Here is a 22,713-nt window from a genome sequence, read left to right on the forward strand (position 1 = left end):
GTTGTTAGTCTCTGTGGTTCCTGCTGAGGGAATCCAGAAATCTCCAGACAATTGTAGGGATATAGGAAAAAGGTGAGCTGCCCCCTATGGCTAGTGTTATGTGTGAAAATAAGTGGACTCTTGTTACTTCACCTGAATTAACTTAACACCACATCAGAATCACTTCTGCTTCCCCTCAGCCACAGGGGACATTCTTGTCCACAGAAATTTAGTGCTATTTTAGTCTGATTTTTGTGAATTATACCTCATGTCATATGCAATTTTGCATTGTTAAAACTAAATTTTCAGGAAGTTTAGTACTGATTAAGTAGTGACATTTTCAGCTTTCTTCTTTTCCAACCTGCCTGTATTCTCCTCTCCTCTCCTTTCCTTTCCTTTCCTTTCCTTTCCTTTCCTTTCCTTTCCTTTCCTTTCTTATCCTTTCCTTTTCTTTTCTTTCCTTTTCTTTTTTCTTCTTTTCTTTTTCTTTTGGATGCAGGTATTTACAGGGTGAACTATTCAAACAGTTAAAACATTCCAGAGATTCTTTCCCTGGATTCTACAGTGTCTACATTCAGAGTTATATTTAAATAGTAAGAAGTATTGCTGAATATTGAAGAACATAAGGTTCATTAGTATAGTGGTTACGTGAAAATTCACAAGTTTTCCTAAATCCAAGTAATTCCTCTTCTTTATTGGGGTGGTGATTCCTATACTCAAGACTTTGAGTTCTGTAGTTCAGTAAGGTTAGTAAAGTTAGTGTTCGGTGCTGCCTCTGGTTGGGGTTGGCAATTATTCTTTACTCCACATCTCACCACAACAGAGCCACTTGCTAACTTTTAATCACCACCTTCTCAAGTTTAAGAACTTGGCCAGAGTGATCCCGGAAAGTCTCAACATTTTCCAGTGGGTAAAGTCCATCTCTTTGGGAGATCTTGACACCTATCATTAACGAGGATGTAACCTCCTTAAGGATAACTGAGAATGCAGACCTGCGCTTCTGTATACATGGCAAAACATAAAGAGGTTATACATCAGAATAAGGTAATTTGTAAATAGAGTGCATTGTATTGACTGTCAGTGTCACCTCCTTCATTCTACAGATTATGTTGTGGGTTTCAGATGTTTTTCTCAGGTCAGTTTCCCTATCATTAATGCTGCAACACCTTTGCTGAGTAGATAGCTACTCTCTCATTCTTTTATTACACCACAGTGAAACCAGCACTCTGACTCTTATGGCCTGCTGAATAAACTCCAGTTTTACTGGCTTTTGTAAATAAGCTTTAGAAATAGTTTCTGGAATCAGAATACAGTGTATAAAGACCTAAACCAGAATTTTTTAAAAAACAAAGCCTCCTTTAAATGATTTCACATTTAAATATGTTAATATGATGTTAATATGTTGTTATACATACCGTTCAATTTGTAATATGTCATGATATCACTTACCTTTGTGGTGAATTTTGCTGATAAAATAAGCAAGTGTCCAAAAGCCTTTCTGTTTGAAACATACATAATCTGGGAAATATTTTGTTGCTCTTTAGCACCTTTTAATAAAAGAAAGATCTCATCTTATTTAAAAAAATGCTTACTGAAAATTTCTTTTATATCTGTTTCTAAGTGTTTTTATAACAAGGTAGAAAAGTAACTTGGGAAAGGATTCAATTTTTTCAGTAAAGATTTTCTGAATATTTCTATGTGCCAGCCTCTGTGTTAAATTCTTGGAATGAAGAGATGAATAAGATGGTTCTCAGGTCCCAGTGCACAGTTTAACAGAAGAGACAGTGAAATCATGTCACTCCCCTTAGAATTGGGGTTCACTGCTCTGATAGAAAACATTAATTTTGCTGAAATTGGTCAGAAATGGATATCCTTTGAGGAAATAACATTGGGGGTCCAGCTGGGATGATGAAAGCAGGAAAATGAGGGCAAAAAAGGACATCCAGTGAAAAGGAATATTGCATGAACAAAGAGCATTTTATCAGTGCGATGGAGAAACAGGAAAGTGCTGCAAAGTTTGCAAAATATGACTCCAACAAAGTTTACTGTTATCGCTGTTTTTCAAATTAGAGAAGTCATGATAATATTTTTCATGTATGAAAGGCTTTTAAGTTATGCACATCCCAACAAGAGCTTGACACTTTGTAGCAACTTAGAAAATACTTAAAGAGACAGTTGAGGGACGCCTGAGTGGCTCAGTGGGTTAAGCCTCTGCCCTCGGCTCAGGTCATGATCTCAGGGTCCTGGGATTGAGCCCCACATCGGGCTTCTGCTCGGCAGGGAGTCTGCTTCCCCATTCTCTCTCTCTGCCTGCCTTTCTGCCTACCTGTGATTTCTCTCTCTCTCTGTCAAATAAATAAATAAAATCTTTAATAAAAAAAAAAGAAGAAGAAGAGACGGTTGAGGGAATCTGTTTTGTTGTTTCTTAAATTATATCGACTGCAGTTATTGAATGACTAAGTCATAGAAGTAAAAAGCAAAGCATATTGGGCGCCTGGGTGGCTCAGTGGGTTAAGCCTCTGGCTTTGGCTCAGGTCATGATCCCAGGGTCCTGGGATTGAGCCCCACATCGGGCTTCTGCTCGGCAGGGAGTCTGCTTCCCCATTCTCTCTCTCTGCCTGCCTCTCTGCCTACTTGTGATCTCTGTCAAATAAGTAAATAAAGTCTTTTAAAAAAAAAAAAAGCAAAGCATAAGAAATATGATCAATGATATTGTAATAGGGATGTAATGGGACAGATGGTAGCTGTACTGATGGTAAACATAGCATAATGTATAAACTTGTCAAATCATTAGTTGTATACCTGAAACCAGTGTTAACATTGTGTGTCATCTTTTATTAATACATTTTACTTTATTTTTTTATTTTTAAAGATTTTATTTATTTATTTGACACACACAGAGAGAGAGAAAGAGATCACAAGCAGGCAGGCAGAGAGAGGGGAGGAAAGCAGGCCCCTCACTGAGCAGAAAGGCTGATGCTGGGCTTCATCCCAGGACCCGGAAATCACGACCTGAGCCAAAGGCAGAGATTTAACCCTCTGAGCCACCCAGGTGCTCCTCAAATTAATACATTTTAATCAATTAAAAATAAATGATATAGGCTGCAAAGGTTTTCAAATGAGTAACAAAGAGAATTTCCTGAGATTGAAATCCCTTAATATTTGACAGGAAAATGAATTATGTCCTTTGCACATTCATTCATTCATTCATTTATATGTATGAGAAAATAATAATGGACTACCTACTGCATATCTAATACTGTCTTTGGTGTTGGGAAGACCTCAGATGATGAAGGTAGATGTGATACCTGCCGTCACAGAACATTAAGGTTAGGGGAAAACCATGATTTTTCCCTTCTGGAGTATATTCTTGTTTCAAAGTGACATAGGTTATTTTTTATTCATGTATTTTATCATTTTATGATTATTTCAAAAATACTTTCTGTATACTTTATTTATATTATCTACAAGTAATCCAAAAGATTCCAGATACTCATTTCTTTGTCCCAAGCTATAATAAAAAGAATTACCAAGCACTTTTCTAATAATGACTATAGGAATTAAACTAATATTGTGTGCGCAAACTGTGGTTTAGGAGAATTCTTTGGAGAGGAGCAAGGAATGGAACTAATATTTATTGAGTGCCTCTATGTGCTAGGCCTTATATGAGATGATTTCATGTATTTTATACCATTTAATCCTTAAAGTATCTCTGAGAAGTAGCTGTTGTTATTTTTTTTTTTTTTTTAATCAGGGAAGCAGTCTGGGAAAGGGAAACTGAGGCCAACTAACTTGCCCTGTGATATGCAACTGGTAAATGACAGCTTTGGAATTCGAAATCAGGATGAGCATGTGCTCACTTTACTATGGCTTAGACAGAGGTACTTGAGTAATTGGTAAATGACAAGTGTTGTTCTGGGTATTTGAACCAAGGCCTGACTTACTTTAGAATCTGTTCTTTACATGAGAGCTTATGCAGGTTACTTGAACTTCAAACATTATAAAAGTGGAGTGTTTTCTTTCTTTAACTTTAATACTTCTTGCTGTCTATGCTTTAGTTTTGGTTTGTAAATTCAGTTAATTAACAAAATGTATTGTTGTATTCAGAGGTAGGAGTCAGTGATTCATCCTTCTTATAGAGCACCTAGTGCTCATTATGTCATGTGCCCTCCTCAGTGCCCATCGCCCAGTTATCCCATCCCCCCATCCTTCTCCCCTCAATTGACCCTCAGTTTGTTTTCTATGATTAAGAGTCTCTTGTGGTTTGTCTCCCCCTCTGATTTCATCTTGTTTTATTTTTTCCTCTCTTCCCCTCTGATCCTCTGTTTTGTTTCTTACATTCCACAGATGAGTGAGATCCTATGATAATTGTCTTTCTCTGATAGACTTGTTTCACTCAGCATAATACCTTCTAGTTCCATCCACGTCATTGCAAATGGCAAGATTTCATTTTTTTGATGATTGAGTAATATTCCTGTGTGTGTACCCCACATCTTTATCTATTCATCTGTTGATGGACATCTAGGTTCTTTCCATAGTTTGGCTATTGTGGACATTGCTTCTATAAACATTGGGGTGCACATGCCCCTTCAGATCACTACATTTATATCTTTGGGGTAAATACCCAGTAGTGCAATTGCTAGGTCGTAGAGTTCTATGCTGTAGCTTTTGATAGTTTTCACCCATATGGTTCATTTTAACTGAAGGTTAGGAAATTTAATATCTTATATTAAAGGTATAAAATTACCATCATATAAGCAGACACATTAAAGAAAGTAAATATAAAATGCTTTTTGGGGACTTAAATGAATTGCTAATAACCCTGTAAAGCAAAGCAAAAATCTCTCCTTTGAAATTGTTTTTTCAAATGTATTTCAGCATGAAAAAGGAAAACTTGAACCGTCAAAGCTAGTGAAAAATGTCCCTGTGGATATAATAACTTCATTTTCTGGAAAACTCCTCCAAAATAATTGTCAATAAAATTTACAAGCCTTTTGGTATTTGTGTAGAGTTGATAGCAGGTGTTTCTTATTCACATACTCACCAAACTTTGAAGAGGGATTTTTTTAAGACTTTATTAATTTATTTGACACAGAGAGAGAGCACAAGCAGAGGGAGCAGCAGACAGAGGGACAGGGAGAAGCAGGCTCCCCTCCAAGCAGAGAGCCTGATGATGGGACTCAATCCCAGGACCCTGGGATCATGCCGCGAGCTGAAGGCAGATGCTCAACTGACTGAACCAACCCAGGCACCCCTGAAAAAGAATGTTTTTAACTCTTCCTTCATAATAATTTAGTTCAGGCAGTCTAAATACTCTTTCACATCTTATATACTAAGGACTTTGAGTAATTTGAATGATGTGGGATACTGACTGCATATATAACCAAATCCTATAAACCTTGAGTTTTAGAATTGATTTGTTCAAAGAATTTGCTCACTGCCACTATTAACACTGATTCCATAATGGCCCTTTTCTCCTTTTATCAGTATTTTTTATTATCAATCTCATCACTTACCACATGAATGTAAGATCACAGGATAAGCTAGTAAAAAAGTACATTGGTAAATAAAGGAAAGCCCTTATCTGACACATGTCCTACTTTATATATGTGTTCATATATTTAGGTGACTGTTTTACTCCCTTAATTTGGCTCTAAGATTCTTTTTAAAAACATTTTTGAGATTTTATTTTTAAGCAATCTCTATACCCACTGTGGGGGTCAAACTTAAAACCCCGAGATCAAGAGTTGTATGTTCTACTTACTATGGCTGTAAACTTCTTGAGTTTAAAGATCATTCCTGTTGTTTCCTTATATACTAAAATTAGCACAAACATTTTTATATAACAAGTCTTCCTTATATATATTTATATATGCTGCTGGAGTTCATGATAATTTTTTTTAAGATTTTATTTATTTATTTGTCAAAGAGAGAGAGAGAGCACAAGTAGGCAAGAGTGGCAGGCAGAGGCAGAGAGAGAAGCAGGCATCCCACCAAGCAAGGAGCCCGATGAGGGACTCGATCCCAGGACTCTGGGATCATGACCTGAGCCGAAGGCAGCAGCTTAACCGACTGAGCCACCCAGGTGTCCCGATAAATTGTTTTAATATATAGTAGACAACATTACTGAGTAGAACAAAACTAGAAAAGTGAATTCCCATTTGACATGTTACCAGAAATCTTAGATTTCTGTCGAATTATTGGTAACTTGTAGTCAGCCTCACTACCTTTAACTTGATCTTATGTTTCACTAGTTCCTTACAGACCTTTATTGGGTCTATATTTTAGTTCTAGTTTAGTTCTTATTAAAATATATTTAATGATCTGCCTGACTTTGCAGCCTGACCACTGACCTTAACAGGTATCTTTAATGAACTCAGATTCTAGGTTCTAAAGAAGGAGAAAATTAGGAGCTGTGTGGTGGCTCACTAGTTGAGTACAGAGTTACATTAGTTTGTCATTTGCTTCCAGGGTTTTGAATTTCTTGCCCTTAAGTCCTACTTTCTCTATTACTAGTTTCTGACCACTAAGCATGTATACTCCATGATTTCATATTCCACTGCATTCGTACATGTTATTCCCTCTGCCTGGATGTCCTTCCACCCAGTTTGGCTGACAAACCCATGTTTCAAGATGGAGTTTAGTCAGGAAGGTTTTGAGAAGCCTTCCTTAACCCATTCAAACTACTTTTGACACCCCCCTAAGTACACATATCTAAAAGTGTACTCATTCCACAATATTCTCATTATTTGTTGACTTTCTATCTCTACTAGACTGAGCTCTTTGTAATTCAATAAATATTTAAAGGAATGAATGCTTTCTGCTGCTTCATTTTTGGATCATTGCCGGTCACCTTTCATCTGCCTTGAGGATATTGTGGGTATTGGAGTTAAGTTGAATGTAATAATGTCATACTCCTATATCTGGTCATTTTTCCTTTGGTTCCAGCTAATATCTTGATTGTATTCTGTACCGTTGGGCCATGTTTCAGTTGGTTGATGGTGAGGATAACCACTGGCCCGCTCTGTAGGATCTGAGTCTTCTTGAACTACCTCCTGTGCTCTCCCATAGCCTGTTATGTCTCCACTTAAGTTTCAGGGGCAATGGTTCTACTTTATTCATCTTTCTAGCTTCTAGGCTTATGATTCTATGTACCTTAGTAGAAATTGGACAAATTGGAATTGGCTTTTTATCAGTTTTAATAGATTTATACTAAAAAATTCCAGATTAATTCCTAAAAAAAAAAAAAACTTTATAAAAGGGATGTTTAATGATTTGGACTAATTTAAGAATAGATCAGGACTTTGCCAAACATTCCATCTCCTATTAAATAGGCTCTGGAGAGAGCTTAGTAAGTGGCCTTTACCCCCACCATGTGCGTTACAGATATCAAATCTATTAGAGTTAGTTAGGATTTTGAGTCAATGATGTGTTTGGTATCATATACTTTGTTTCATTGCCATCAAAACATTTCTTGCTAGGGCTAACTTATTCTTCGTCTTAAATTTGTCATTGTTTTGAAAACTAATACTGTTCCTTTAAAAATCTTTAATCAGATCTCTGAAATTTTACTAGATTTAAAAAATTCTTTGAAGTATTTTCCAAACATTCAGTTTTCACTTATTTTACACAGTCTTTTTTATTTTATTTTCAGCGTAACAGTATTCATTGTTTTTGCACCACACCCAGTGCTCCATGCAATCCGTGCCCTTCCTGATACCCACCACCTGATTCCCCCAACCTCCCACCCCCCCGCCCCTTCAAAACCCTCAGGTTGTTTTTCAGAGTCCATAGTTTCTCATGGTTCACCTCCCCTTCCAATTTCCCTCAACTCCCTTCTCCTCTCCATCTCCGCATGTCCTCCACGTTATTTGTTATGCTCCACAAATGAGTGAAACCATATGATAATCGACTCTTTCTGCTTGACTTATTTCACTCAGCATAATCTCTTCCAGTCCCGTCCATGTTGCTACAAAAGTTGGGTATTCATCCTTTCTGATGGTGGCATAATACTCCAGAGTGTATATGGACCACATCTTCCTTATTTACACAGTCTTAATCATTTGCCTTTTACCCTTATTTCTGTTTGTTTATTTTAATTAACATATAATGTATTATTTGTTTCAGGGCTACAGGTCTGTGATTCATCAGTCTTACACAATTCACAGCACTCACCATAGCACACACCCTCCCCAATATCCATCACCTCTCAACCCCCTTCCCCTCCAGCAACCCTCAGTTTGTTTCCTGAGATTGAGAGTCTCTTATGGTTTGTCTCCCTCTCTGGTTTCGTCTTGTTTCATTTTTCCCTCCCTTCCCCTATGATCCTCTGTCTTGTTGCTCTATTTCCTCATACCAATGAGATCATATGATAATTGTCTTTCTCTGATTTACCTATTTTTGCTTAGCATAACCCTCTCGTTCCATCCACGTTGTTGCAAATGGCAAGATTTGGGGGGGGGTTGGTGGCTGCATAGTATTCTATTGTATATAAACATACCATGTCTTCTTTATCAATTCATCTATTGATGGACATCTAGGCTCTTTCCATAGTCTGACTATTGTGGACATTGCTGCTATAAACATTGGGGTACCGGTGCCCCTTGGGATAATTACATTTGTATCTTTGCAGCAAATATCCAGTAGTAGAATTGCTGAGTGATAGGATAGCTCTATTTTCAACTTTTTAATCTCCATACTGTTCTCCAGAGTGGCTGCACCAGCTTGCATTCCCACCAGCAGTGTAGGAGGGTTCCCCTTTCTCTGCATCCTCTCCAACATCTGTCGTTTCCTGACTGGTTAATTTTAGCCATTCTGACTGGTGTGAGGTGGTATCCCACTCCAGTTTTGATTTGAATTTCCCTGATTCCAAGCAATGTTGAGCCCTTTTTCAGGTGTCTGTGGGCCATTTGGATGTCTTCTTTGCAGAAATGTCTGTTCATGTCTTCTGTCCATTTCTTGATTAGATTATTTGTAATTTGGGTGTTGAGTTTGATAAGTTCTCTATAGATACTGGATACTAGCACTTTATCTGATATGTCATTTGCAATTACCCTTATTTCTTATTGTCATGCATTGTTAAATGGTTTTTTCTCTTTGATCACTTATTTTCTGTTTCAGCCATTCCAAATTTCTTAAATATACTTGCATTTTCATTACTGTTGCCACTGAATTGATTGACTGATTGATTCTTCTCTTCCTTTTTTCTCTTTATTTTTAGTATGGGAAATGTGAATATATAGAGAAGCAGATTTTTAATGAACCTTCATGAATCCATCATCCAGCTTTAGTAGTTATCAGTTCATAGTTAGTGTTTTCTTAGCTATACCCAAGTTACTTTGCCTCACAGATTATTTTAAGGCAGGTCTCCAACTTCTTTAAAAGTTAATGTTTATGAATTACTGGATGAGCAAAAGACTCTTTCTTTCCGGTTTATCACATCAGAAGTCTGTGTGTGTGTATGCGTGTGTGTGTACACACACGCATACACACACACATCTGTATATATATTTGGCCAGGATATATAGTAGTTCAGCCTTCGTGCTTCTTACTTTTCCTCTTAAAAGTATTTTCATTCCTTTTGTTCCTTTGACATTTCTAGTTCTAAGTTATCAGAAGTAGAATTGGGGTACATATGTTTTTTAAATGTTAATCTGTTTTTTTTTGCTAGAAATCGCTCATCAGTTTATCAGATTAGGTAATTGGTTTTTAAAAGCTTTTGTCATAGTTCCAAGGGATGGGTGAAATGATAGGTGAATTTTGATTGGGGGAGGTGATAGGAAAGCATATACAGAATGTTACTCACTTAGGATATGCTGTGGAAAGGACAAATTGGATGTTAAAATGGAGGACAGAAGAACATGGGCATCAATTAAGTGAGTACTTTGGAGAAAATGGAAGTAGCTGAAAAAAATAAGGAGATGAGAAATTTTGTCCATTGTATTAAAAAATACAGTTTTTTGGTTTTTGTTTTATTTTTCTGTTTGCTATTTTACACAGTTTTACTTGGACTGACAAACATATTCTGCCCAATTGTGGTGGGACAGTATGAGGTTCCTCTCTTAGTAATATGCAAGAAATTTCTGATGGTGGTATCAGTAAGGAACCTGTTGCTGATAAATATTCCTTCACCTCACCCTTCAAAATAAGAAAAACTAAAGAAAACAAAAACAATAAATGCCATATATATGATTTTTTAATAGAGTTAACCTCAACTATGATGGGCTTATTCTTTTATATCAAACTGATATTTCACAAGTTAGTATTCAGAACAGAACATATTCATTTTTTATTTTCATTCACTTTGTTTGCGAGCATTCACTATAGATAAAACATAATTAATGGCAGTTTAATAAAAAATTTTGAAAAGATTTTAACTTTGGAAAGTTCTAGTCATTGATTTTCTGTGGTGAGGAAAAAAACAGTATTATTTTACTTCAGCTGTAGAATACTTCAACTTAGCATATGGAACATTTGTGTTTTTTGGAAGTACATTTTAAGAGGCACTAATATAAACAAATGACAATTGGTATACATATTTGTCCTCCATTCTGATATTCATTTGATGTTGGAATTCTTGAAATGGAGAATTAAGTCACTGGGAAGTCATTAAAATAAGCCTTATTTATACCAGATTTGGCGATTCTCACATATGTAAGATGGAAATTTCTGTCATTTTTAAGCAGCCTGCATAAAGATTTTTCACACTCCTTTTGGTAAATTTGTGCCAATGTGTACAATCTTTTATTCTATGATAACCAGAATTTTTCTTGAAATGATATGTATGTTAGTTATATGCCTCCTGATTTTCTAAGTTCATATACTTTTTTTTTAGTGAATTGTATAGTTTATAGAAGTGAGATATCTTTCGAGCTTCTTCTAATTTAAAGTAACATATAGAAATTTTCCTGAATAACTGAAAATGAATAACCATTCTGTAGTGTTGAATATAAGGAAGTATCCAATTGATATATCAAATGTTTAATTCTAATATATCATAACCATCGTTAATACATGCATTTGGCTTTTGGAGTTAAAAAACACTTCACATACAATATCTCATTTACATTAAATAGAGGACAAAATACAAATGGTATGTCATTATAACTACATTATAAGCCATCTTATGTAATTTTCATATAAATATTATATGCCTGATATACATTCTTTGTCTCTAAGCAATTCTTTCTGTCTTGGAGTCCAGTAGCATAACTGGTTAGTGCCCAGTACTTATACAAATACTTCTCTTATTCATATCTTGTTTATATCTTGTATTTAGGAATTTTATTATGGTTGTTAATTTATTTTTTTGAAATGACTTTATATATTAGGAACTCTTTCCTGTTTTAGTGTTTTGGAACAAATGGAACAGCTATACCTAGGTTTTCCTATGTAAGTGAAAAACTATGTGGTAATTCATGTGACAACTTCATCCTTGCAAAAATTTAAAGTTTGTAATGGGGTTATTTGAGGCTTAATTCATTTTTTTCCTGCCTGTTTACAAAAGTCTAATTTTAGTTTAAGTGATTTGATGTGTAGAAAAGGGTTGGAAAAAAACCCGTTATTTCTTACAAACTTATTTGTTTAAAAACCATAGTTATTAGTGTGTCCATGTGTTCTAATATTTGTATATGAGTTACTGTGATGCTCTTTGCTGTGTGCCATTCACCTAAATTTGATCAAGTCCGGTGTCTGGGTGGTGGCGTATTCTTGGTGCTTGCTTGTGATTGTTTTATGCCCATGGGTCCTTTGATAGTTTTCATCCCAGGTGAAGAAAGATCAAAAATCTTCTTTTCATATACTTTAGGTTGCATATCAGTACTTGAATTAAACAAAGATAGAAGTCACATGAAAATGTTTTATGTGCATTTTTTTCAAACAAGGATGAGTAATACATATACTTAGTGTGTTTAATATAAATTAGCTAATGGTCATTATGTCAACATATAATATCAGTTAGTAAAAAATTAATGAAATGTTTCCCTTGAGGATAACTAGTTGTTATTTTTTATTTATTTGTTTGTTTGTTTGTTTTTGAGAGAAAGAGAATGTGGGGCTGGGTGGTGGGGCAGAGGGAATGAGAGAGAATTGTGGGGTTCGATCCTGCGACCCGAGCCGAAATTAAGAGTTGGAAGCTTAACTGAGCCACCCGGGCACCCCCTAACTAGTTGTATTTTTAAATAAGATTTTTATACTACCTCTGACAAGCAATAGTTATAACTGGAATTCTGAAATGAGTGTTGATAAATATGTATTTAGATAACATCCACAGCAAATTGTATGTCGCTTAAAAAATAAATTTATACTAATGATATTGTAATAACATCTACATTTGAATTTACATATGAAAAAATTTATATGTATATTCTACTGACTACAACCCAAACACAGTTGGCCTTTTTACCTATTTCTTGATTAACTGTAAATATTTCTACTGATTTGCTTAAATGTTTAAATGACCATTTTGCTAATGAATATAAACACATACAGCATGTTTCAATAGATTGTTTCAGTAATACATGGCATGACTCTTAGGAAACTTTTCCCAGTGGGATTTACTATTTCATATTTAATGCTAACGAATGGGAATGAAATATATGTTGAAATATTGAGAAGGCTGTATGAAGCCAGCAGACACAGTAAGACTGTAACTGAACAAAATTAAGTCAGGATGGACTTAAGCATTCCACTTTAGGTGAGACTAAGTCATATTAATGATAGGGTATCAGCATGGTAGATGGCTGAGAAACAGTTAATTTGTATGCCATTTTTGAATTGTTTCCTAGAAAACCACACTCATAATTCAGATCACTACAAGTTATTTTTCAGTTAGCAATAATCGCGCCTCGGATAAACCTCATTGGCTACGAAACTGCCACTACAAGTTATTTTTAAGAAAACAACAGGTGTTTCACTGTATCTTTGTAATAGAAATAAAGTTTGTACTTGGAGTTCAAAAAAAGTTGTGGGGGGGAGGCGTGGGTGGCTCAGTTGGTTAAGTGTCTGATTCTTGATATTGGCTCAGGTCATGATCTCAGGGTCCTGAGATCAGCCCTCTCTTTGGCTCCATGTTGGGCAGGAAGCCTGCCTACAAAAGTCTCTCTTTCCCCATCTGACCCTCCCCACCACTCTCTCTTCTTAAAACAAAACTAAACAAAAAAACAAAAAACAAGTAAATTAGGCTTATACTTAGGATAATAATTTGTAATACTTGTAATGATTAATAATTATAGTAATAATTTTCTGTATCACCATATTAATAGTGAGATTTTGGCAGACTATATAAGGGGAAGGCTTTGGGGTTTTTTGGTAATTGTAACAACCTCAAAAAATTTAGTATACTATTACTGTAGCAAAACTTAGTAAATATTGAAGTGCAACACAAAATCTGAATTCCAAGTGAAATTTAAACCATAACTTTTCTGCATTCATTAATGCTGTGCCAATCTTGTGTATGTGTGCGCACACACACACACACAGCATGAAAGCATATTTGGTCTACTGGATTTAAGAGTTTTGTTTTGCTTTTGTGAATTCTAACTAATGTTCAGTCTGGATTTTAATCTTTGACATAAATATTTATATATAATATTTATACCAGGATAATTTTATTCCTTTGGATTTACCTTTATATTGGGTTATCAGGGAAGGGAAAGTATGACAAACAAATACTATTATTGTGTTCATGTTTTTAGTTTGAGATGGTCCTGTCTCATCAAAGTTCTTTTTTTCTTACTTTTTGCTATTTTGCTTTGCTGTTAATTGGTCTGATATTTAGATCAGTGCTCTGGACATTTGTAACAAAATAATGGAAAATATTTTTACATTTTTAAGTTTGAAAGGATATAAAAATACATACATTCAAGGGACTAGGGAAATATGATTGCAGAAATTGGGTCAAATGGGTACATAGTTCTGAACCCCAGGGATTAATAAGTGAAATTGAAATTTACTTTTTCTCAGCCTCCAGATTGTGTGTTAGAGATGGTTCTTCAAGTGTTTTTTAATTTCTTTAATTTACATTATTTATCAGTTTGTACAAATCTCTCTTTAAGAAGTTAATGTGGTTTTCACTTCCCTGATTTGAGCTTTATATATTTAATATGAAATTTGCATTTTGGAAAGATATAAGCATATGTTGATTTTTCTGCTACTTTTCTCATGGTGTTAAGAGGTACACCCTTCAAGGACAGAACATGCTATCTATCAATTGCCCATCAAGTGTTGAATAATTCTCTGTCATAACTCTAAATGTTTTTATGATTATGGGAAAATACTTGTATAGTGTTTCCCTGGAAATATTTTCCATTTGACTTTTATAGGGTTATTCTGTGATAAATATGGAGCTAGTTTGCCATTTATTCATTGGGAAACTGATACATAATGATTATTTTTACTTACTGAAGTCCATTATTAACCAGCAGTAGGATGTAGGCATCTTCTAGTTGTGGTTGGTTTATTGTGTATCATTTCCTAGAACCACATTAACTACATTAATTTTCTTTATTAGTCTTTATTTATGATGTTTCTCAAGGAATGGAAAAATAGCCTTTATTTCAGTCTTCTCCCTAAATCATGAAGTGTATGGACTTATGATATATTGCTTAAGTAGATTTTAAGGTTTTTGAGGAAAATATATCTATTCCTTTAAACCTTCTGTTGCCTTATAGCCAGGAGAGTTCTCTATTTGCACTAGGTGGTAGTGTTCTAATATTTGTTAAATATCTGTATTATTAAATGAATTAATGTTAAAAATTGGACATTGAGAGTATAGAACAACATTAAGCAGCATGAATTTAAAGAATGGAGCATAAATTCGAGGTCCAGGTGGGGACACCTGGATGGCTCAGTGGGTTAAACCTCTGCATTCAGCTCAGGTCATGATCCCAGGGTCCTGGGATCGAGCCCCGCATCGGGCTCTCTGCTCAGCAGGGAGACTGCTTCCTCCCTCTCTCTCTGCCTGCCTGTCTGCCTACTTGTGATCTCTCTCTGTCAAATAAATGAATAAAATCTTAAAAAAAAAAAAAAATTCGGGTCCAGGTGGATGGGTTTCATTACCTATACTTCATCAGGTTCATGTGCCATTTGAGTTGAATTCTCATTTCATCTTCTAGGCTATACTTAATTTTTATTGGATTGCCATGTTTAACACTTTTCAGCAAAAGCTTAAAATAAGAGCACTAGACAAAGTCTAATGTGCCTAATACACTAGGCTTGATATTTCAGCCTGCAAATGAAAATAAAAAGATAAATAAATATGATCTCTTCTCTTAGAAGACTTACTTTCAAGAGTGTCGAAATTCACTAAAGCTTAGAGGAGTTCATAATTAAGGTTAAGATATGTAGACAGGTATCTTTGCCTTCTTTATTTTATAATGAACCGTTCACTGGCATATTCCACAACAGTATGTGTTCAATACCCAATGGATGGTAATGATAATAAAACCTGCAGCTGGGGTAGAAGTAAATTCTTGACTATCTACTGCATCGTTCCTTACCATTGTATTTTATCTTACATATTTTTGGCTCATTTTACTCAATATGCTTGCTGGCAACAGTGAGCTTAAAAGAAGTAGCTGACTAGTGATATTTAAAGAGATCACCAGTGGAAATTAAAAAAAAAAAAAGGAAAGCAATCTGAAAACTAATCTTTTTTGACCAATTAGTGACAGAAATTTCTGGGTTATTTCTTTTTTCTTATTATTCATCGTTAGCTGATTTGATTAGGAAAAGAAAAGAGATTTTAATTTTACCCTTGTCATGCAGTGCAAGCATTCACTGTTCCAAAATGGAACTGACAAGTGAATTTCATTAAGACTGATAATATGGCAGCATAGTGAAAGCTTGCAACTATTATCAGCACATAGAAATTTTAACCAAGCTATTATTTTTTGACCAAATGTTCTATTACTTGTCAGAGCGATCTTGTATCTAATGATGGTGAATATAATGGGTTGAAGAGGCTGCATTTTAGATTTTCATTCAAATTTTGTGTGTGTATATTGTTTTATTTTTTTCAGGGTTCACTCATATTGTGAAGCTACATTCATGGTAAAAAAATAACAATTAGCTACTTTTGTTTATATTTGTGAGGGAAACAATCTAGGAATTATTAGTGAAAATGCCAGCTGATACTTACATGTGTATTTTCAACAATAAATATTTTGCTCTGTTAGTTATTTACATACTAAGAACAAAAATTCAAATTAATAAAACATTAATGAAGTTATTTCTGATAAAGAGTTATATGGTAGGGCTACAGGTCCTTAACTGTAGGAATTTTAGTGAATTCTCTGGGCCTTTCTTGTTCCAGATTCTTTGCCTTTACACTACCTCCTCCTTTCAGACAAATAGACTCTTGCAAGGCTGTCATCTCCCTTTGTCTCCACCAGATATGGGCAGAATATGAAAGTAAAGACTATATCTGATTTGATTGTCACTGTGTCTTTATTGCTTAGTAGAGTACCTGGTGCAACAGTTGTGCCCCAGACATTTTTGTGGAGTGAATGAGCACTCACATTTTTGCCACCTTAAAATCAGGCATTAAAGTCTAGTGCTTAAACCCATTTATTGTGTTCAGTTCCTTTTCTCTGCTAGTCCCTTTTCTCTTTGCACTTTTTAATTTATTAGGTTGCTTCGCATTCATTTGCATGCTACTTAGTGAATGGGTGTATATTTTGTTTAATACTATATATCTTTATTCTGTATTACTCTGAGGTCAGTTACCAATAAATATTTGTTTGTACAGTACCTAGTAAAATATGAATGCCTTAAGATGACACCATCAGTAGAAAATGAACTTTAAATTCCCATATCTGTAGAAGTTAGATTTTTTTTTTCCCCATTTGGTTCCCTTTGTAGTCAATATATTATGAGGGTATTTGGCTGGTTCAGAGTCATAGTGTTATTCAGCATTATCATGTGGTCCAGATCTTCAGCTTCCTTTTGTATAAAACAAAACCAAAACCTACCAGAAGGTTTTGGGAATCAAATGGCTAGTGTTGAAGGACACGCAGCAAAATGGAACTTCACTAAAATGTCAGCACTTTTCCCCATCTTTCGTCTACTCTTTCCACTGCTAGCCATTTGAAATTGCCCCACATCATGAATACATTCCCATGGCTACCTTGGCACTGGATTTTACCTTTAAGATCCTTGATTCTTTCTTTGTTAGTGATATTATTTTGAGAGACCTGAATACTATCATTGGTTTTCCTACCTTTTTTCTTTTTCCTCCTCTCAGACTTTCTATATTTTGTCACTGAGACAGGTGTTACCCTGGCACTTCCTGTCAGAGAACTTCCTGCATTATTGGGATCCTGTCCATCTCCAGCCAGACTGTAACCCATGCTTGTCTTGTTCACCCCTGTACCTCCAACACTTAGCAGTGTAGCTAGTGTATAGACTGCACCCTATACATGTGTACTGAATGAATGGACTTGCTTATTTATCTACTTTTATGGGGAAGTGATGATATGAAAGCAGTATTATGAAAGCCAGCAAATTCTCTGATCTTGGAGTATGACCCAGTGCCTTCCCAAGCGCACAGTAAATATTTGATGGAAGCAGTAACAAGAATTTTGGTATCTGAAGAGAGAAGCTAACTTTTCTGTTGGTAAAGTGATTTATCAGGATCCTGTGTCTTAATTTGTTTTTCCTTTGTATGCTCAAAGATATGCCATTTAAACCTTACTTGATCTCTCTATGGCTCTTTCGTAAATAATATACCTTCCTTTGCTAAAATTGAGCGTATGTAAAGATACAAGTCGTATGCTTTCTATGTTATCTGAAAAACTATTGAGATTTTATTATATTCCCATTAACCTTATAAATCTGTAATTGTGATGTCAGCTGGGAATGTAAAGCTTCATTGGAGTAATGAAGTTAATTCAAATTTTTTTCTGAGTGTAAACCTTGAACCAGATATTTGAAAATAAATTTTATCCTAAAATGTATGAAAATAGTATAGTGTACTGGGTATATATATTTTTAAAATACTATTGCACACCTAAGGGAAAGCTATCTTGCCATTAGGTAAATTAGTTATGTAATGAGTTTAAATTGTTTAGAAATAGCACTGTGAGGAAGAAAGTAGAATTAATTCAAAAGATAGTGTCAGATAAAAAAAAAATTATATAGCTTATTCTTGCCAAGCACATATTGTTAACTTCGTTAAGGTGGCAGCTTTCGTGGTTTGTTTTAGTTTCAGCTTGTCCCAGAAGGTGTTGCTACACTGTGAAAGTGTTAAGGCACTATAGAAATAGAAAAGGAGATAAAATGGAAGACTTATAAAATGTCTTATCAGGTGGGCCTTCCTGGAGAAACCTAGCTTACATTTCTGAGTGGTCAGCTTGACATTTTAAAGCCAGGAGAAGTTTGTCATTATTTCTAGAATACTACAGTGGTTAGAGGAAGAAGATTTAAAGTTCATTGCAGTAATTGCTGACAGCTCCCACGGAATGAAGTGCTTTTAGTAAGCATGTGCTGCTTTGAAAAAAGGCAGCATACTAGGGATGTGGAAGAGGACAGTGAGCATTGAGATGAATGTGACAAAAATGTAGATTTGGGTATTCTGGTGCCCCTGAAATAATTTCATTCATTTTGCAGGTGGAAAAGAGTAAAATGACTTTTAATGGTCCTTGTACTTATTATGGTCTTCAAGCAAATAAAGACTTCAGGCTTCTGAAACTTACAACTTATATATTTTCAGTAACTTAAGTACAAAATCTGGTGGCTGGTTGTCCCAGGGAGCAAGGTAGCTAGTATCACTGGGCTTGGCACCATCCATATGAAGTGCTGAGGCAATCCCTACTGTAAGTGCATTCCCCCTCCCTGGAAACCTGCAATTTGCCTCTTAGTCCCAGATGGGGAGGAAACCTGCAAACAGCCGCAAGCCATACATAATGGCAGGGTTCACATCCTGACAGGGACAAAGTAGAAAAAAGGAAAAATTCAGAAGAGTCTTCATAACATTATTTGAGTCAAGGACTTTATGCTTTTTATGAAGATTGTAGCACTCTTTTTTTTTTTTCAAGTTTTGTGTATGTTGTGTTTGTTTTGCTTTCCCCACCCCCTCCTGGATGCCTGCCAGTATTCAACTGAAGGAAACTCATGGGGATGGCCCATTAATCATGTTGCACTATCTTTTGCTTAAGTAGCTAACATTTATTGCTTAATGAAGACCATCCTCAACATATACCAACCAGGTTTCCAGTATTATATACTGTGTATATGTATAAATGTGCATTAACATTTAAATATTTTCTTACTTATGACCTTTAGAAATACATTAGTACATAGATTTAGGAATGCTGCTTCTAAGCCAGAATTTTAAAATATATGATCTAAAATAGATCTTTATCTGAACCCCAGACTAGGAAGAGATTTGGTATAAAGAAGCATATTCATTTTTAAATGCATCCTGAAATTTTTTCAGCTTTACTGAAGTATAATTGACAAATGAAATTGTAAGATTTAAAGTGTACATTGTGATGATTTGATATATGTATGCATAGTGAAAGGAATCCTCCCACCTAGTTAATTAACACATCTATCACCTCACATATTTATCTTTTGTGTGTGAGAGAGAATATTTAAGTTCTACACTCTTATCAAATTTCAGTTATACGATACAGAGTTAACAATAGTCACCATGTTATGCATTAGCTCCCCAAAACTTATAAATCTCATAGCTGAAAGTTTGTAGTCTTTTACCAACCTCTCCCTCTTTCTCTCATCCTCCAGCCCCTAGAAGCATACTTTTCTACTACTGTTTCTATGAGTTCGACTTGTTTTTAGATTCCACATATACACATATAAGTGATAATATCACTATTTGTCTTTCCCTTGCTGGCTTATTTCATTTAGCATAATGCCCTCAGTGTCTGTCTATGTTGTTGTAAACAACAGGATTTCCTTGTTTGTCATGGCTGAATAATATTCCCGTGTGTGTGTGTGTGTGTGTGTGTGTGTGTGTGTAAGTAATACAGCCCTATCCATTCATTCATTGCTAGACCCCTTAGGTTGTTTTCATATCTTGGCTGTTGTGCGAAAAGGGGAGAATAAAAGGCATCTAATTCAGAAAGGAAGTTAAACTGACTTTATCTGCAGATGACATATTATATATAGAAAACTCTAAAGACACCCATTAAAAAACTATTAGAAATAACCAACAAATTAAAGTTGTAGGGTACAGAATCAATATATAAAATCAGTTGTGTTTCTATATACTAAACAACAGACTATCACAGACATTAAGAAAACAATGTCATTTGCAGCTGCATTAAAAGAAAAAAATACCTAGAGATAAATTTAACCAAGAGATAAAAGATCTGTATGCTGAAAACTGAGAGATTGAAGAAGACCTAAATAAATGAAAAGATATTCCATGCTGATAGGTTGGAACAATTAGCATTGTTAAAATTTTCATAATATCCAAAGCAATATATAGATGCAATGCAATTTCTCTCAAAATTCCAATGACATTTTCACAGAAATAGAAAAAACATTCCTAAAATTTGTATGGAACCACAAAAGACCCTAAATAGCCGAAACAGTCTTTGAGGAAAATAAAATAAAAACAAAAACAAAGCTGGAAGCATACTTCTTGATTTCAAACTATGTTACAAAGTTATAGTAATCAAAACAGTATGGTTGGCATTAAAAATAGACACACAGATGAATATAACAGATTAGAGAACCCAGAAATCAACCCTTGCATCTGTGGTCTATTAATTTACGTCAAAGGAGCCAAGAAGACACATAGAGAAAGTATAAGCTCTTCAGTAAATGGTACTGAGAAAAGTGGACAGCCACATACAAGAGAATGAAACTGAAATGAAACCCATATCTTAAACCATTCATAAAAATCAACTCAAAATAGATTAAAGATTTAAATTTAAACCCAAAACTGTAAAACTCCTAGAAGAAAATGTAGGTGGTAGGCTGCTTGCCATCAATTTTGGCTGATGAGCCAAGAAATCAGTCAGATTTTTTTGCATAAAGAAATTTATATTGAGATATTCAGTAGCTAACAATTATTACCAATTACACAATTTTTTTTGTATAAAATTTCAAGCATACCTTGGCTGCATCCTAAAATCATGGGTACCACACACTGAAGGGACCTCAAGAGCCTTGGCCTCAGGCTCGTATGAGTTTAGTTATATTACTTGCACAAATAAGTAACATTATCTCCATTTCATAATTAAGGAAGCTAAGTCTCTAGAAGGTAACACACCCTATTATGGGTGACAGAGATACAATGTCAGCACTAAATCATAAGTTAACAGAAGGAGAAATAAAACCCAGTTATTATACAGTTTACTTTACTTTTGATGTGACCAGATAATATCAAGTATTTTAAAAGAAGTATATTTAAATGAATAAGGAATTCTCTTACACTTGACAAATGTAACAAACTTACCTTTGCTAGTTTTTAAAAAACCTGTTGGTGTGCCCTTTATTTGGCATGTCTCATTTGCTCTCTGTGATACATAGAACTATGTCATCACTTGAAGAATGTTTTGTATCCTTTAGTTATGAGCTTTAGAAAGCTGGCTAACGGATGTTCCGGATATGGAGACAGACAACTCATTGAATAATCAAAACTTCAGTTCACAGATAGATGGCATGCTTAAAGTAACTACTTACAATTCAGAAGAAGCTATCCTTTTGAAATAGTGATCTCATGAGAGTGTCTGATTATTTATGCTCTCCATTTTGTAGTGAAATTTTATAGTAGTAGTATATTCTGGGGGGAAGGATTACCAGTCATTGTAATTCTCACAATATTTTACTGTGCATAGTTGAGCTCATATATTAAAAAAAGATATTTGTACATATACATATATGCACACACATACACACACATATGTGTAAATCACAAGGGCCTTCTTGTTCACTGCTGCATTGCAGTACCTGGTAGAAACTAGATGCTCAGTAATTTTGAATGGCTGAATGAATGAATTCTAAGGAGTTTCCTCTTTCATACTATGATTGTTGAAACACCGTCTGTTAATAAGTTGACAGTACTTGTCTTTGAAATTACTGCCTTACAAACATTAATTTTTTTATGGCTTACTTCATTTTAAACTCTCTTAGATTTTAGGATATTTCTATTTATGTTATTCATTGAATGTATGCATTTCAGAAAAGAAAATGATGTCACTCAGACCAACATGTATCATGCCTTCTCTTTATGATTGCCTCCAATGTTGAGTGCCATCTGTTTTCTCTCTGATGTAAAGCATATCCAACCTGTAACTAATATCTTAAATGCAACTTTGCTCATGAAGCCTTCTGTATCATCCTTGTGCTTCCCCACAGTACACATACAGTACACTCTACGTTTATATTTGTTTGATGTCCTACACTTCATGATATGCTTTCATATTTTGATAAATCTATTAATAAGTAAAATAGCTCTAAGGGTATTTATATACAATTGTATTTAATGCTCAAAACAGCCCTAGAAGGCAGTTATTATCATTATCTTGATTTTATAGAAGAGAAAAATGGGACAGAGAGGTTTCTTAAGGTCATGTGGCTAATAAATGAAAGAATCTGGCCTTAAACCCAAGGGCACTGAATCTAGATCCCATAATCTTAACCACACGCTATACTGCCTGCTCTAAATGATTATGTGCCTTCCCAGTCTCAGGATTTTTACATAGAAGATATTATCCTCACTTTACACAGTAAGAAACAGGGAGACATTAAGTGACTTAACATTGA

At 34.9% G+C, this 22,713-nt stretch overlaps 1 protein-coding gene and 1 pseudogene across 14 annotated transcripts in view; one reads left to right on the top strand and one right to left on the bottom strand.

The window, feature by feature from the left end:
• The window catches only part of IKZF2 (IKAROS family zinc finger 2), a 152,703-nt gene that overhangs the window by 65,637 nt on the left and 64,353 nt on the right, over positions 1-22,713 (top strand). The gene's annotated exons all lie outside the window — the stretch shown is intronic.
• LOC116869250 lies at positions 12,744-12,865 on the bottom strand (annotated as a pseudogene).

This window comes from Lontra canadensis, unplaced genomic scaffold, assembly GCF_010015895.1.
Source record: "Lontra canadensis isolate GAN:19392208 unplaced genomic scaffold, GSC_riverotter_1.0 scaffold18, whole genome shotgun sequence".
NCBI classification, from domain to species: domain Eukaryota; kingdom Metazoa; phylum Chordata; class Mammalia; order Carnivora; family Mustelidae; genus Lontra; species Lontra canadensis.